The 15,504-nt window shown below is 34.5% G+C and overlaps 1 non-coding gene across 1 annotated transcript; it reads right to left on the minus strand.

Moving 5' to 3' along the window:
• Positions 1 to 13,794: 13,794 nt before the first annotated feature.
• On the minus strand, positions 13,795 to 13,901 carry LOC141681141 (small nucleolar RNA R71). Its single transcript, XR_012558584.1, has one exon. It is a non-coding gene; the product is annotated as a small nucleolar RNA R71 (small nucleolar RNA).
• Positions 13,902 to 15,504: the final 1,603 nt, after the last annotated feature.

A 15,504-nucleotide genomic window follows, 5' to 3' on the forward strand; every position in this document is an offset into this window, starting at 1 on the left:
ATGTTGTGTTGTGTCTAACTAGTTGATCCTTCTATTGCTCCCCCTAAGTTGTTGCTGGGATTTCCTGAAAATCCTTACCCTTGATGACTGGCTTCATTGAAATAATGAGTTGTATTATACATTGCCATTCCACTGCTTGGATATGAATCATCAATACCATCAAATTCTCCTTTAACAGCTTGGAACATGGAGTTATTGAACTGTGCACTTAGACTTTCAATCATCTTTTGTTGATCAACCACAAGTGCCCTATAGGTTGTAAACTCCACTGAGTAGCCATGAGTAATATCCTTACAAGTCTTAGCTGTAAATGCCAAGATCTTCAAACAACTAAAAACATTTTATTATTTGCTTTTGTAGAACATTCACTCCAAACACTTTCAGGTTATCCAGTGTTTGCTCATGTTGGCCATTAACTCATTAGTGGTCTTCATGTATACATCCAAATCAAGGTTTGATCTTACTTGTTGCAAACTGTTTTGACTGCTCCAGCTCTTTGGTATTTAGAAAGTCTTGATTAGCTTGATATTTCCCTTATAACTTTAATCAAGTTCGGGTTCTTCCTTTGTACCACTCCATTCTGACACGGAGCTTCCACTGCTGAATATATCTCAAAATATTCTTGATGTTACAGATATTAATAAGAACTGCTTCTTGAACTTAGTCCCATTATCTGTCCACAAGATCATTTCTGTTACAGTTGCTTCTAGCTTGATCTTTTGATACGATTAATCATCATCTATGATGTCTTGTTTTAAGAACGCACGAACAACAACTTTGTTTGATAAAAGTAGTCAACCACCATCACTGAGGTATATCTTTACTTTGATGTGATGTTATCTTTGACTTCTCTTCTTGACATGCCTCACATTTATCATCTTTCTGAATTCCAGATGAGGCAGTCCTCTCACTAACCCTTTCTATAAAAGAGTTTCTTGAGTTGATGTTCAAGGGTGAGAGCTTCTAATGCCATAACTAAACTTTTCTCAGATAAAGCTTTACAGTAGAAACCATTGACTTCACCTTTCCAGAGATTCTAGTTTAGCTATGAGCATATCATTTCCTTACTCTAAGAAGAGCAAGCTTCTCAATCTTCCTGCTTCAGATGATACACTAATCCTTCATTGAATTGACATTTTGTCCTTTGATGCAGAACTGTCTGATAAGAGGATTTGTGCCTTGATTTTCCAGCAAGGAAATTGCTTCAATTGTTATCAATGACTCCAATAATTAGTTGTTATCAGTGATAGCAATTGTTGAGTCCATGATGACATCCCTTTTCTGTATAACTTGTCCCGTAATGAAAACTTTTGTTGTCATCTCCAAAGATTACTAACGAAATAGCTTTTGTTGATCACATTTATTTGTGAGGCTCTTTCTTTGATCATATGCCTTGAGTATTAATTACCAAGAATACATATGAATCAATTAACCTGTTATGTCCTGCACTTACAAATGGATTAACAGTTCTTGGTACCCAACTTATCAGTTTGGGTCCAGTTGGATTAGAGAATTTACTATAAACAGAGATAAAAACAGTTACAACCTTATCATGCTAATTCTTATCTTTGACTGTCCATTTTCTCCATTAATACCCTTGAAAGATTTGTCTTAGGCTAGGGGAAAAATGGTTCCAACCTTACATAAGGAGGACTAGCAGTCTTTGCCCTATTGTAATTCTAAACATGCTTTTTCTACAATTAATGCAAGTACTAAGAGATGCATTCATGGAATAGAAATAAACAAGCATTGCATTGAGAATACATGGCATTCATTCAGAAATATTACGCATAAGAATTAAGCAAGACAGACATGATATAGAATAAACAGAATTAACAAGTAAATCTCTAATTCTATTTAGTCCAATCATGTTGATGTATCTCACCTAGCTATCTCAATCCAATTATATATTAATACATCTTAACAAACAATTTAGATCAAATGAATAAATCACATTATAATATGATACAGGAGATAAGCATAAACAAAGGTCTTATATGCTGGAAAATATATATCTCATTAAAGTAATTAATCATGTTCAACAAATATTCAAACACATATTTAAGATCATCTAGAATAACATGCACAAGTTAAACATCAATCCTAGGTACCAGAAAATAATCTAGTAAACTAGTTCAACATTATCTATGTGTGATGCTATCATGCTTGTGCGAGTGTTAAACATTTAAACACTAAGATCTTATCATACATTGAATATTGAGAGAAAAGTATTGCAGTGGTTCAAGAATTTGAAACCTGAGATATGTGAGTTGGATCATCTTCAGAGATTGTTATGAAAGCAAGATATTCATTATTCTCGTCATCTGATTCATCCCAACTCTTTCCCGTGCACTATAAGTTTTGACTAGCTGCTTCCCTAAGAGAATATTCCACCTTTGTCTCAACTCTTCAACTGAATCCCTACTCATCCTTATTTGTTAAGCTTCTTGTTCTGTTATAGCAAAACCCCTGATAGTTAATTGACACATATTTCTTGTCATACCTGTAGCTATCAAATCTTGTTTAAGTCCCAATCTCAGTCTTGTAATCACCCCTTGAACTGAATCTGTAAGAATCTCTGCTTCAGAATAGATAGGCTTGATCCTTAATTATAGAATAAGTATTCCTTGTGAATCTGATGCGACTAAACTTCCCTGACATGTGACACACTGCCCTGACGTCAAGTCCCTCAAGTACTTCTACTTGAGCTTCTTCTGATTCAGCTAACAGTAATTCTTACATTCTGTCCCGAGGTTCTAATTTTACTGCATGTAACTGAGATATCTGTATGTCCCCATTATTCTCAGTGACCTCCACAATTCCTGCCTGTATGATCTCATTAATTTCCGGATAAATATAGCACTGGTACAAACCACTGTGTGACTGTATAATCTGGAATCATAGAGTTGTCTTAAAATCTCCGAGATTTTTTTTTCAAAAGATTAAAATCCACTTTAAAATCCCAGAGGAATTCTGAGTCAACCAATCCTTTGAGTACCCCCTAATTTAATATTTAAGAGAAATTTAAATTTCCAATAATTTTAATTTTCTTAAAAAATAAATTAATCAAAAATAAATATTTACATAAAATCTAATTTTCAAGAATTTTGAATTTTCTTAAAAAGTAAATAAAATGTAAATTATTTATTTAAGAAAAACTTAAATTTAAGAATTTTAAATTTCATGGAAAAATAAATAAATCAGAAATAGTTAATTTGGGGTAACGAAAATTTTGAACAAGTATTATGTGGCGATCAGGAAGGAGGTACAGAGTGAACTTGGTTTTTATTCCAATCAAACTCCCTGTGGCGATGCGCCGTCTTTTCTGTGTGTGGCAACTAGTAGAGTACAGGAGGTGCCTAATTTTGTGTGGCGACTGCTTCTACTTGTGCGCCGTTTTTCTTTTTATTCTATGGCGATCAGGAGGACAGGCTTGAATTATGCCTTAGAGAAATTGCCAAAAGCTGAACTCTTCTATGGCGACACCTGTTGTAAATCAGAAGGCTGCATCATTCTGCAAGAACGTACCAAGTCCGGTTCCTACGCGTTAAACACACAGACACGGAAGCTGCCGCGCGTGTGCTAAACAGGCGGGTCCCGTGCGTGCCTTTTTCTTTCAACAACAAGGATGTTGATTGATTAACAAAAATGTCAGTTGTTCCTCCTTTATTTACAAGCCAAAATTAACTTGAATATTTCCAACATAATTTGAAGCTGTCGTTTCAACAAACCAACAAATTGGCAGCCACTTTTATTACATATTGTAACGAATTGAACATACACTGACATCTAAATTAATCCAAAATAAATTTAAATTAAAAAATTTAATTTACTAAAATTCAAATAGTAAATTAATTTAGTTAAATTTATAAAATAAATATATTTAAATTAAATTCATAAATAAACTTATTTAAATTAAATTTATAAAATTAAATTTCTAACTCAACTTTACTAAATAAATTTATGTAAATGAAAAATTAATAAAATAAATTTATTTATGGATCCTGATTTGTGTATCAATCAGTCAACTCTGATACCAATTGTTAGGTTCCGAATTATCGTAGAAGGGGGGTGAATACGATAATCACTAAATTAAAAATTCTTTCGAATCTTTAGCGGATATAGATTTAGTGCTCGGTTAGTGGTCTCGTGTTCTTGAGGAGAATAGTGTTTGGAACAATAAAACGAGGAACACAAGATATTCGAGGAAGTATGTATTCGTATATAAATTATCGGGGGTATTGCTACACTCCGGTAAATAAATTAACCGGCTACAATCGAAGAACAATAAAGTTCCTAGCTTTTACAAAAATTTACAAATCAAATCCTATATAATGATCTATCTTTTATTTGTACTAGGATTTAATTACCGGGTAACGATTATAATGCCCTTATAAATATATAAGAGTTAAATCGGGCATTTTAACGTTACTCCGGTGAGAAGTTAAACGGATATACAAAAAGCTTGAACTTCTCTGTAAATCTTTGCTGCCATTTTTTCACCTTTCTTGGGAGAGAAGATGAACAGAAAATAATCCAAAATGAATGGTTGAGTCTTTCGGCTGCAAATTGTGTAAACTTTATATACAATAAAATTGTGTGGCTGAGGAGAGAAGATTTTTGTGGCGACCAAGGATACAGGTCTGTGTGGCGACTCCAGTGATGCTCTCTAGCGACCTAAGCTTAACAAAAACCTCTGTGGCGACCCGAAGAGGGAGGCAGTAAATTTTCCTGTGGCGACAACTAGTATTCTAGTACAACAAATGTACTTGGAACTTAACTAAAACAAAAAAAAACAAACCACCTTATGTGGCGACCTGTCACCCCTGGTTCCTTTTTCCTCTTTTATGATTTTCTTTTTGTTTTGTTTTTCTTTCCCTTTTTTATTGTTTTTCCTTTTTCTATTTTCTTTTTCTTTTTCTTTTCTTTTTTTTTTCTTTTTATTTAATTTTAAATTGTTACTAAATAAATTTATAGAATAAACTTAAATATAACTTATATAAATAAAATAATTTAGATTTATAAAATAAACTTATTAAAACTTTATAAGATAAATCAATTTAAGTTTATTAAATAAATTATATTAAAGTCCTTTAAATAAATATATTTAATTTAACAATTAAACTTTGAGTTTCGCCAGTCCCTGAGTTGTTTCACTGTATACCCCGCGCACCTCTTCTCGTACTTTAATCGATAAACGTTCAATCCAAGTACATTCCTCAACTTAATAATCCTTCTATAAATAATACCCAGATTCCTTTCACGAGCTGTTGACGCCTAGTACAACTGGTCTGGTTCACAGATGACTAACCCCGATTCAGGTCTTCGTATTATGGCCTTGATTAAATTGTTAAGCTTGTGACAACTTTATCGCTTCAGACACTGACTGTCAATAAACAACTGTACTTTCACTGGAATCCTTTATGGTACTTTAGACAACGTCTTCATTAACCTCTGTCTATACTCTGTCTTCAATTCTTCAGATTCCTATGCTTTGAACACTGTCTATCTTCAATCAATGCCAATACACGGAAATCTTCCGATAGCACTTGTATACTGAATCTTCAACATTTTTGAAACCCTGAAAGTCTTTAACCTTTGTTCTTCACTGAGGCATGATCATATTTATGAACTTCTTTCAGTGACCTGTAGATAGACTTCAGGACTGAAGGGTTTTTAGCACATAAACGCAGCGAAAACGTAAATTTAATCTTAAAAAAAAAACCGAAACCCTCCGCAGGATCCATGCGAAAAAATAATATTTAATTCGTAGTTCAGTGCGTTTACCTTAAGAAGCTTTACGTTAATGGAAAGATGGGGGTCTTTAATAGCGATCCAAGAACGATGAACGGAGATCCTTAGCAGCTGCTCCTCAAGTGTGAAGCACTCCACCGGTATCCACCAAGAAAACGATGTAATGAAGGAGGAGGAGATGGAGAGAATTAGGGTTTTGTAAATCTTTTTGGTTGATGCAAAAATAGGGTTTATAATATTATATTTATAGGCAAAATTTTCAGCTGAAAATTTTCCCATAAAATATTATTATTATTAACCCTTTATTATTCTCACTAATAATTAAAACACCTTTTAATTATTAATCCTTTTTCTAAACTCTTTAGAAATAATTCTCTCACTTGATTTAATTTTCAAAAATTAAATTCTTAATTAATAATATTAAGAACATTTTCTTAATTAATTTAAAATCAATTAATTCTCATTTAATCAATTATTAAATTTGCCAATTAATTATTTATTTCATAAATAAATAATTATCAGTCATTAATAATTAATTTCTCCACCATTAAATCATTCTCTTTTATGGTGTGACCCTGTAGGTTCAATATTAAGCCGGTAGTAGAAATAAATAATAATAAAACTATTTTATCATTATTTATATAAATTCTCTAATTCATTAAATATGATTAATTAATTAATCATATTTATTCTACATCGTGAGGGATACTTCTCAACATATCGCGACTATCCGGATAATACGAATTTATTGCTTAGAATACCAAGAACCTATTTAGTGAGTAGCTACAGTACAATTAATTCCTTCTACACTCCAATGTCACGATTAAATACAAGGCATGGAACTTGTGTCAAGTCTATCTTATTTAATCACTTACTTTCCCATTCACTATGCTTAGTTCTATTTAATGTAAATTAGAAACTCCTTTCTAATTTCATTCACTCTGGCCAGAGATTCCTGAACTAACATAAGTGGATCAGCATTGAACATTCTCTTCCTACACTGGAAGGGGTAGATCCTTTAATGATCACACACTATCTTCGTGTACAAATTCCTATACCTAGTAGAGCCCTTATAATTGTCCCTTGAGACTAAGAACTAAACCAAAGCATAGTTCAGTGTACACAAGATGACTATGATGATCTCAAGTCTAAGGATACTTCTACAACTATCACTATGTGAACAACTGCTGACACGTGAGTGAACTCCATCAGTTGTTCAGATGTATGAGTCATGTTCAGTGAACTTATTCTATAATAAGCACCTAAATACTAGCTATAGTGTCACCACACAAATGTCTATGAGAACAGACATCCTTCATAATGAAGCAAACATAGTATGTACCGATCTTTGAACTATTTAAGTTTAGAGTTATCATCTTTTAGGTCTCATTATTATGATCTCATCACAATCTTTAAAAAGCTTTACTCTAAACTGTGGTATATCTTATTTAAACATTTAAATAGATCGAGCCCGCAATAAAAACAAAACAAGCCTTTTATTAATTTCAATGAAATCAAAACAGATTACATAATAGTTATTCCTAAATCCTCATACATGACTGGACTTAGGACATATCTCTTTCAAGGCCTTCTTCTAATCTTATGATTCTTTGTATTTGCCTTGTCTTCATTCTTCCTGATTTCTTGTGTAGACGTAATATTATAAACCTGTCCTATTCTAGTGTTGTTATTGTGTTGAGTTATCACGTAACTGTTCATACAGCTACGCAGTCTCACCAACACTTACTATTGAAGAGAAGAAAAAGCTACTGTGCGGAAGTAAGACACCAACACCAAAGAGAAATTCTTCTGGGACCATTAATAAAATCTACAATGGTAACTCACACGCTAGAATGGCTGGAAGAAGAGGTGGTTTGGGTCTTCCAAATGCTGATAACTTCACAAGAAATGCATTAATTCTAAGGGAGCCATGGAATCTGACATGGATGAGTGAGAATGTGAAGCTTGAAGATCTATAGAAGATTATTTCAGTTCATATTGTACTTGATTTGTTTGACACAAATAAGCCAAAAGAAAATATGTTGTATTTTCTTTAGTCTGGAAAAAGGTTGAAGATTTCACAAGAACAAATGAGAAACAAACCATGGAAGGAGTTGGATAATATCACAACTTTACTGAAGGTAATCAACTCTACAACTGCTAGGTGGTTTGCTTATTTGAAAGACTTGTTATCCAGGAAGTAAAAAAGGAATGCCCACCAAATCAAAATACATATCAAAGTACATTGATGAAAATGGTCAAACTGTTGATATGCCTAGATGAGGAGCATGAGTAACTACATCTAGAATGGTAAGAAAGTTGGATTTATGAAGCTGGATGACTTATCACTTGGCAGACCAACATTCATAATCTCAGAGCAGCTACTTATCAAAATGATGAATCTACAGTAGAGCTGAAGGATATCAAAAAGAGAATGTAAATGTATTTAAATGTTCTTGAAGAAAATCTACTCAAAAAATTCTTTGATGATTCTAATAGGTTTGCCAAAGTTGAAGACTGAAGACAAAGTCTGATACACTAATAGAAAGATTGTACATATATTCATATTTCTGTATTTAGATAGTTTTAACATCATCAATTAGGAACTTGTATATAAATTATGTAATGCACAAGTTGGGGGAGATTGTTAGATGAATTGATGATATCAGGATTTAACTATTGGAGTTTGCCATCAACACTTGATATTAGAGTTTGACAAGGTGATAAGTGGGTATTATATCTACTTGGAAATCTTTATTTCAGGCTTAAATCGGTGTTTTGAACTCAAGTATCTGGTATGTTTGATGTGTTTTTGCATTTGAGGCATTAGTTTAAGGAAAAAAGAAGCTTCTCAAGGAAATATGCTGAAAAGAGCCAATAATCTGAAGTTAAGACCACTCCCAAATTGTATAGAATCTCGTGAGCTTTACGTGGGCAGTTGAATTGCCTAATTCTGACGAGTAGAACTCAAGATATGGCCAAAAGAAGAATCTGCAGAAAAGTCCAGAAGTCAGGCGCGGCCACCCCCAAAACCAGCGCGCCCGCGCTGACTTTCTGCCAAAATAGCGCGGCCGCCCCACAATCAGCGTGGCTGCCCTGCCCCGATTTTTGCCCAAGAATCCTGATTTTAGCATAAATTGAAGGTGTTGAGAGTCCTGGTCATCCTGGAGCCTATATATATCAATAAAAAGACCTTTTTAATGCCAAGGAGCGAGGGGAGAGCAATAAGAAGACCTAGAGAGAACGAGAAGGCTACGGAGAAGAAGACTTTTGTTTTCTTTAATATGCTTCTTTTTTATTTATCTTTGAACCCTAGTACTCTTATATTGCTTATTATCATGCTTTCATTGGAACTCATGGTGACGATGAGTTCGGTTATGAACTAATCGTTATCGTGGGGTTCTAACGAATTTACTCATGGATTTCTATAGTTAATTTGTTCAATATCTTGGTGTGTGGTGATTGATTGATATCCTAGTATTGATTGTGCTTATTCGTCTTATGTGCATAGCTAACATATAAGATAGCGTGTTAATCTCTATTGAAGCGACAGTGAATATAGAGATTTAGAACTTGCCATGCTAGCATAGGTTCATGTATTTGTTATGCATGATTCATAGGTAATTTTAACCATCTTACTTGCCCTATATAATCACGATAGATAACTTGTTCATTAAACCTTTATGTTGTCAAATTCTATAGACATATAGGGTCTTAACATAATTGGTGTATATTCAACTTCTAACTCTTTTGTGGATGTCCGGTAGTAGGATATTCGTACAACGAAAGTTGGCGTTTACTAGTTTCATGTTATCTGATTAGTTGTCATCACCATCACATGCTAAGGTTAAGAACAATGACTTTAATTGAAGTAGTAATGAAGTTAGAATCCCATGTTTGTCTTATATAAGTACTTCAACCTCAATTTTCTGCTATTTAGTTTAATCTCTTAGTTTAATCAAAACCCAATTTGTTATTTGTCTTAGCACTGAGCAATAACCATACATTGTTGCATAGGTGCATAAATTGAACTTAACCTAAACCAGTCTCTGTGGGAACTAATCTGATTTATATCTTTTACTACTTGCGAATGCGTTGCATGAATTTTAGTGCGTGTTTTTACCCTAACAAATTTTTGGCGCCGCTACCGGGGAATCAGTGTTAATTTTTAGTTTGTGTGCATGACATCAATGGTCGTTAAAGTTCAATGACTCGGATTATTTTACTTTCACAGTTTACTTATTGTGTTTCAGGTACTGATTATGTAAGGTCCCGTATGAGGGCTATTTTAAGCTAGAAGGGGGGTTGAATAGTTTAATTACCAATTTAAAAATTGTTGTGGCATTTTTAAAATTATTTTAGCCCTTTTTAAAACTTTACCGAGTGGTTATGCAGTTTATATGTGCGGAAGATAAAGTGCAAGGAAAGAAAATACCAGACAGTGATTTTATCCTGGTTCGCGATGGCGCAACCTCTAATAGATTCGCTCACCCCTACTCCAGTTCCCGAGCTCCTCTCCCAGACTCGGGATTTTCCCTTATAATAAACTCGCTCCTTTAGTAGGCGGAGATGCCTATACACCCTTTACAAGTATTTATCTTGGTGCGTAACAGAAGGGTCACCACCTCAAAATAAATGTATTACCTACACAACTTATCTTAGACAATAACTCCCCGCTATTTCTTCAAAGTTGTTGTAGAGCCTTTGTGTGGACTCGGCTTCCTTAGCTTTTGCCGGTCTTGGATCTTAGTGATCCGGTCTTGGGTCTTTTCTCTTCTTCATGGTGCGAAGACTACTAACTCCCCGTTAGTACGTCTAGAACTTGGGTCTTAGAACGAGAATCACCTCACGTCACTTCACCTCACTACAAAACTAACAAGACAATCCAGGAAACAAAACAAGTAGGAAAAGATTTGTTTTGAACTAGTATGTTACTGTACTAGCCCACATGTAGTATAATATCCAGATAAGAATATTAAAACTAATTAGTTATACTTGACTTAGAATAATACAACATGGTCAAGTATATTTATAATTACTCCTTTATAGATTTAATAAAGTTGTGGAGTAATATGAGAAGTCCCTTTTTATATTAAGCACTTATGGCTTATGACTTCTTTAGTATTCCTCTTCTTTCGATTAATTATTTATGAATCGAAGAATACTTTAATTACAACCTCGGAGTTGTAATTTTACCTTTAAGTATATCAACTTAAGGTTTTAAGGTATACTTGTATTTTGACTATTATAAGGTCAAAGTATACTCTTTTAACTTCAAGCACGTTTATAAGATTTATGAGTCTTAGCCAAGATCCAATTAAATAAGTGCAAGTAATTGGCTTAAGATTGTGCTTTCGAAGTTTGGACGAATAATTACGAGTATTTTATAGATATCGTAGTATAACCCCACAGAACACTGAAAGATGTTAGAAGGGGCTTATACAATATGACTCGTAATTGTTTATATACACGATATGTGTTAGCCAAGATCCAATTAAATAGCATAAATTAATTGGCTAACTCGTGGATTTGATTCATCCTTAATTTTAACGGATGATTACGAAGTAGTTTATATGGAACAAGCTATCATCCCCCGGAACACTAAAGATGTTAGAAGGGATTACACTTTTACTTCGTAATATTTTATATGTACGTTATTAGTTAGACAAGATCCAATTAAAGAGCGTTAAGTAATTTTCTAACTCGTACGATCCGTTTTAAGATTTGACAAATTACGAAGTGTTTATATGAGACAAGTAATAATCCCCCGGAACACTAAAGATGATAGAAGGGATTACACTTTTACTTCGTAATTATTTTATGAGTACGAATGAATGTTAGCCAAGATCCAATTAAAGTGCAATAAATAATTGGCTTACTCGTACTTGTGTCAAATATAATCTCCCCTTGGAGATAAAGTACTTTTCTTTTTAGATCTTCTCGTTGGAATGATTTTTTTACGAAGATCAAGTACTTATTCGAATTCTGAGTTCGAATCTAAGTTCTCCCCGAGAACTTCCTTTATAAGAGAGTTTGTATTAGAGCTTAAGATTAAGTAGAGAAGTTAAGTACAAAGCTTAAATACAAAGAACTCAAATAAGAAGCTAAAACTAACCACTTTTGAAAAACGGTCGAAAAAGTTCGCCGAAAAAATTCGCCGGAGGTTCGGCCGGATTTTGGCACTTTGGTCGAACTTGGGCAGCCCTTCGGGAGGCCGGGAAGTTGTAGTGGATGAGCTCACTTGGTGGGATCAAGCTTGGTTGGGTGAAGCTAAGCTTGGGTTTCAAAAACCTTGTATATATGTAAGTATATATAAGAGAGAGAATGTTTTTGAGAAGAAGTGTGTGTATAGAATTTGAAAGAGATGAAGAGAAGCACTTCTTGAAAAAATCCCAGCAACTTTGTGGCTCTTTAGCTTGAAAAAAATGGGTTGGGGTGGGGGTTTATTTATAGGAGGAGTTGAGTGGATTGAATGGTGGAGATTTGAGAAGGAATGAATGGTGGATGGAGTGTATCACATGGATTGATGGCATGGCAAGTAGGTTGTGTTTCTTTGCAAGTGGGAAGGAAGCACAAGCTAGTATCCATTCAAGTCTCAGCTGATATATATATATATACTAAATATATATTATCATTTTCTTTTAATCATTCTTTAATTACTTTAATTAAGGATTAATCACCATTAATTATGACCACCCCAAAAACTCTTAAATAAATATCATAAAAATATAATAATTACCTAAATATTATAAAATGATGTCCTGTAAGTTTTGGTCAACTTTAGTCAATGGTAACTAGGTCAAACGTGGTCAACTATGGGACCAACTGCCTCGATTTTTGTGCCCGGACAAAAATTCTCTGAATGCTATGAAATTTTTACCATACTTAGAAAATACCATTTAAATGATCCATACTAAATTTAAATCATTCTAGAATATGGAAGTATTCTATCTAAAATTGGAACTGTTCTGTCAGCCTTTCTTCCGAGTAAAAATACCATTGGTCTTGAAAAGAAAGGAGATGGATCTTTTGACCAAAGTTTTGACTTGTATAAATACTTAAAATATATTTCCTACTATATGAGATATATTTGGGTGATAGGAAATGTGTTTGAGTATTTTTGAATAATTTTCTCCGAGAAATGCTGATTTTACGAAATGGGAGAAAATTACTGTAAGTATACAGAAATGAGTTGCAGAACTGGATATTAATATCCCAATCATGAATATTAATAATCTTTGAAAAAACTCTTTTGATTATATGTAGAGATATATTTTTGAGTGAAGAGTTAAATATTTTCGATATAGCACGAGACTTCTAAAGAATATTTCTGATATATTCCTTATTCGAGCTTGTTGCTATATTCCTGTTGCAACACAGATCTAAGAAATATTATATCTTGATGTTTCTTCTTTGATCATATTGCCTTAGAGATATATTCCATAAAGATATAGTTTTGATATTTTACAAGAATGGAATATCTTTTTTATCTATTTAAAATACATGATTTTGCTAGTTTGACTTTTTGACTTTGATTTGGATCAATTAAATTCATGTCCTAATGGAGATGATCTACGTGTTCTTAATTTTATGTTTAATCATAAAAATACCAAAATAAATAATATATCGAAGATATACTTTCAGATTACAATGGAAGATCCAGTAGTACCAAGGAAAGCGTTGATGTAATTTTCTCAACCCAAGATCAATGACATTCAATCTTGCATTATCAGTCCAGCGATCGTAACTAATACCTTTGAAGTCAAGCCTGGCATAATTCAGATAGTGCAGAACTCAGTTCAGTTTGGGGTTGCTCCAACAGAAGAACCTAATACGCACATTAGGGATTTCGTAGAGATCTGCGACACCTTCAGTTTCAATGGTTTGCCCGAGGATACAGTGAAACTGAGACTGTTCCCATTCTCTCTGAGGGACAAGGCTAAGAGCTGGTTATACTCTCTACCAGCTGGTTCGATTACTACTTTGGAAGATCTTGCTCATAAGTTTCTCACTAAATTATTCCCTATGGCGAAGACAGCTGCAATCAGGAATGCTCTTACTCAATTTGCGCAGCAAAGGGGATAATCTTTGTGTGAATCTTGGAAGTGCTACAAGGAGATGTTTAGGAAGTGTCTTCATCATGGCATGCCTGATTGGATGATCATCAATTTTTTTTACAATGGTTTGGTAGCACAGTCTAGACCCATGCTTGATGCAGCATCAGGTGGAGCATTATAGGAAAAGAGCTATTAGGAAGCTTATGATCTAATTGAACTGATGGCTACTAATGAATATCAGTATCCAACCCAGAGATTGTCACAGGGCAAGGTAGCAGGAGTTCTTGAAGTGGATACAGCTACGACTATCACTGCTCAACTAAATGCATTTTCTATGAAGATCGATTCTCTGGCTAACTATGGTGTTAATCAGATAACCAGAGTTTGTGAGCTGTGTGCAGGTTCACATGCGACGGAGCAAAGCACTATATCTAGTGAATCGGTTCAGTTTGTGAGCAACTTTCATAGATCGCATCAACCAGTTCCAGACACTTATCATCCTGACAACTGGAATCATCCTAACTTCAGCTGGAGCAACAACCAGAATGTGATGCAACAGCCATTCCAATAGTTTGGAAATAAGCAATATAATCCTCCTAGTTTTCAACAACCGCAACATGCACCAAGAAACAACTCCAACTTCAACAATAAACTCATGGAGGTGCAGGTCTATCTTCGAATGAAAAATCTGAATTGGAGGAGTTGCGACTTATGTACAAAAACTAGGCTCTTATATGCCAAAGCCATGATTTTCCTATCAAGACTCTGGAGAACCAAATAGGGAAAATTGCTAACACCTTATTGAATCGACCATCAGGAATGCTTTCTAGTGATACAGAAGTCAACCTGGGCAAGAGGGAAGTTAACGAATAGGTGAACCCCATCACCTTGAGATCCGGAAAGGTCGCAAGCCCCTAAATTCAGCAAGACGGAGAGTCTGAAAACTCTGCAGGTGCATCTGTACCTTTGCCAAATCCAAAAAATGAGATTGTAGCTAAAAAAGTGGTGTAGAAGGATGCCGAGGTGGAATCAAAGAAGAAAACTGTGAAACACACTCCTCCTGAGGGTAATACAGGGGAGAAACGGGTTTATCCTCCACTTCCTTTTCCTAAGAGGCTGCAGAAGCAAAAGTTGGATAATCAATTTGCTAAGTTTCTTGAGGTGTTCAAGAAACTTCATATCAACATACCTTTCACTGAAGCTCTTGAATAGATGTCTAGCTATGCGAAGTTTATAAAAGGTATTCTCTATCGAAAAGTGAAGCTCGATGACTTAGAGACCATTGCTCTTACGGAGGAATGTAGTGCAGTTCTGCAACAGAAATTGCCTCCGAAGCTTAAGGATCCTGAAAGCTTCACAAATCCTCGCACTATTGGATAATTATCATTTGAAAAATGCTTGTGTGATTTGGAAGCTAGCCTCAATTTGATGCCCCTGTCAGTTTTTAAGAAACTTGGACTACTTGAGCCAAAACCTCACAACATGTCTTTACAACTAGCTGATCGTTCCATCGCTTATCCACGAGGTATAGTGGACGATGTCTTGGTCAAGGTGGACAAACTCATCTTCCCTGCTGATTTTGTAATTCCGGACTTTGAGGAAGATAAGAAGATTCCCAATATCTTGTTAAGACCATTCTTGGCTACAGGCCGAACTATGGTCGATGTGCAAAAAGGAGAGCTTACGATGAAGG

This window comes from Apium graveolens, chromosome 8 (assembly GCF_009905375.1).
Source record: "Apium graveolens cultivar Ventura chromosome 8, ASM990537v1, whole genome shotgun sequence".
NCBI classification, from domain to species: domain Eukaryota; kingdom Viridiplantae; phylum Streptophyta; class Magnoliopsida; order Apiales; family Apiaceae; genus Apium; species Apium graveolens.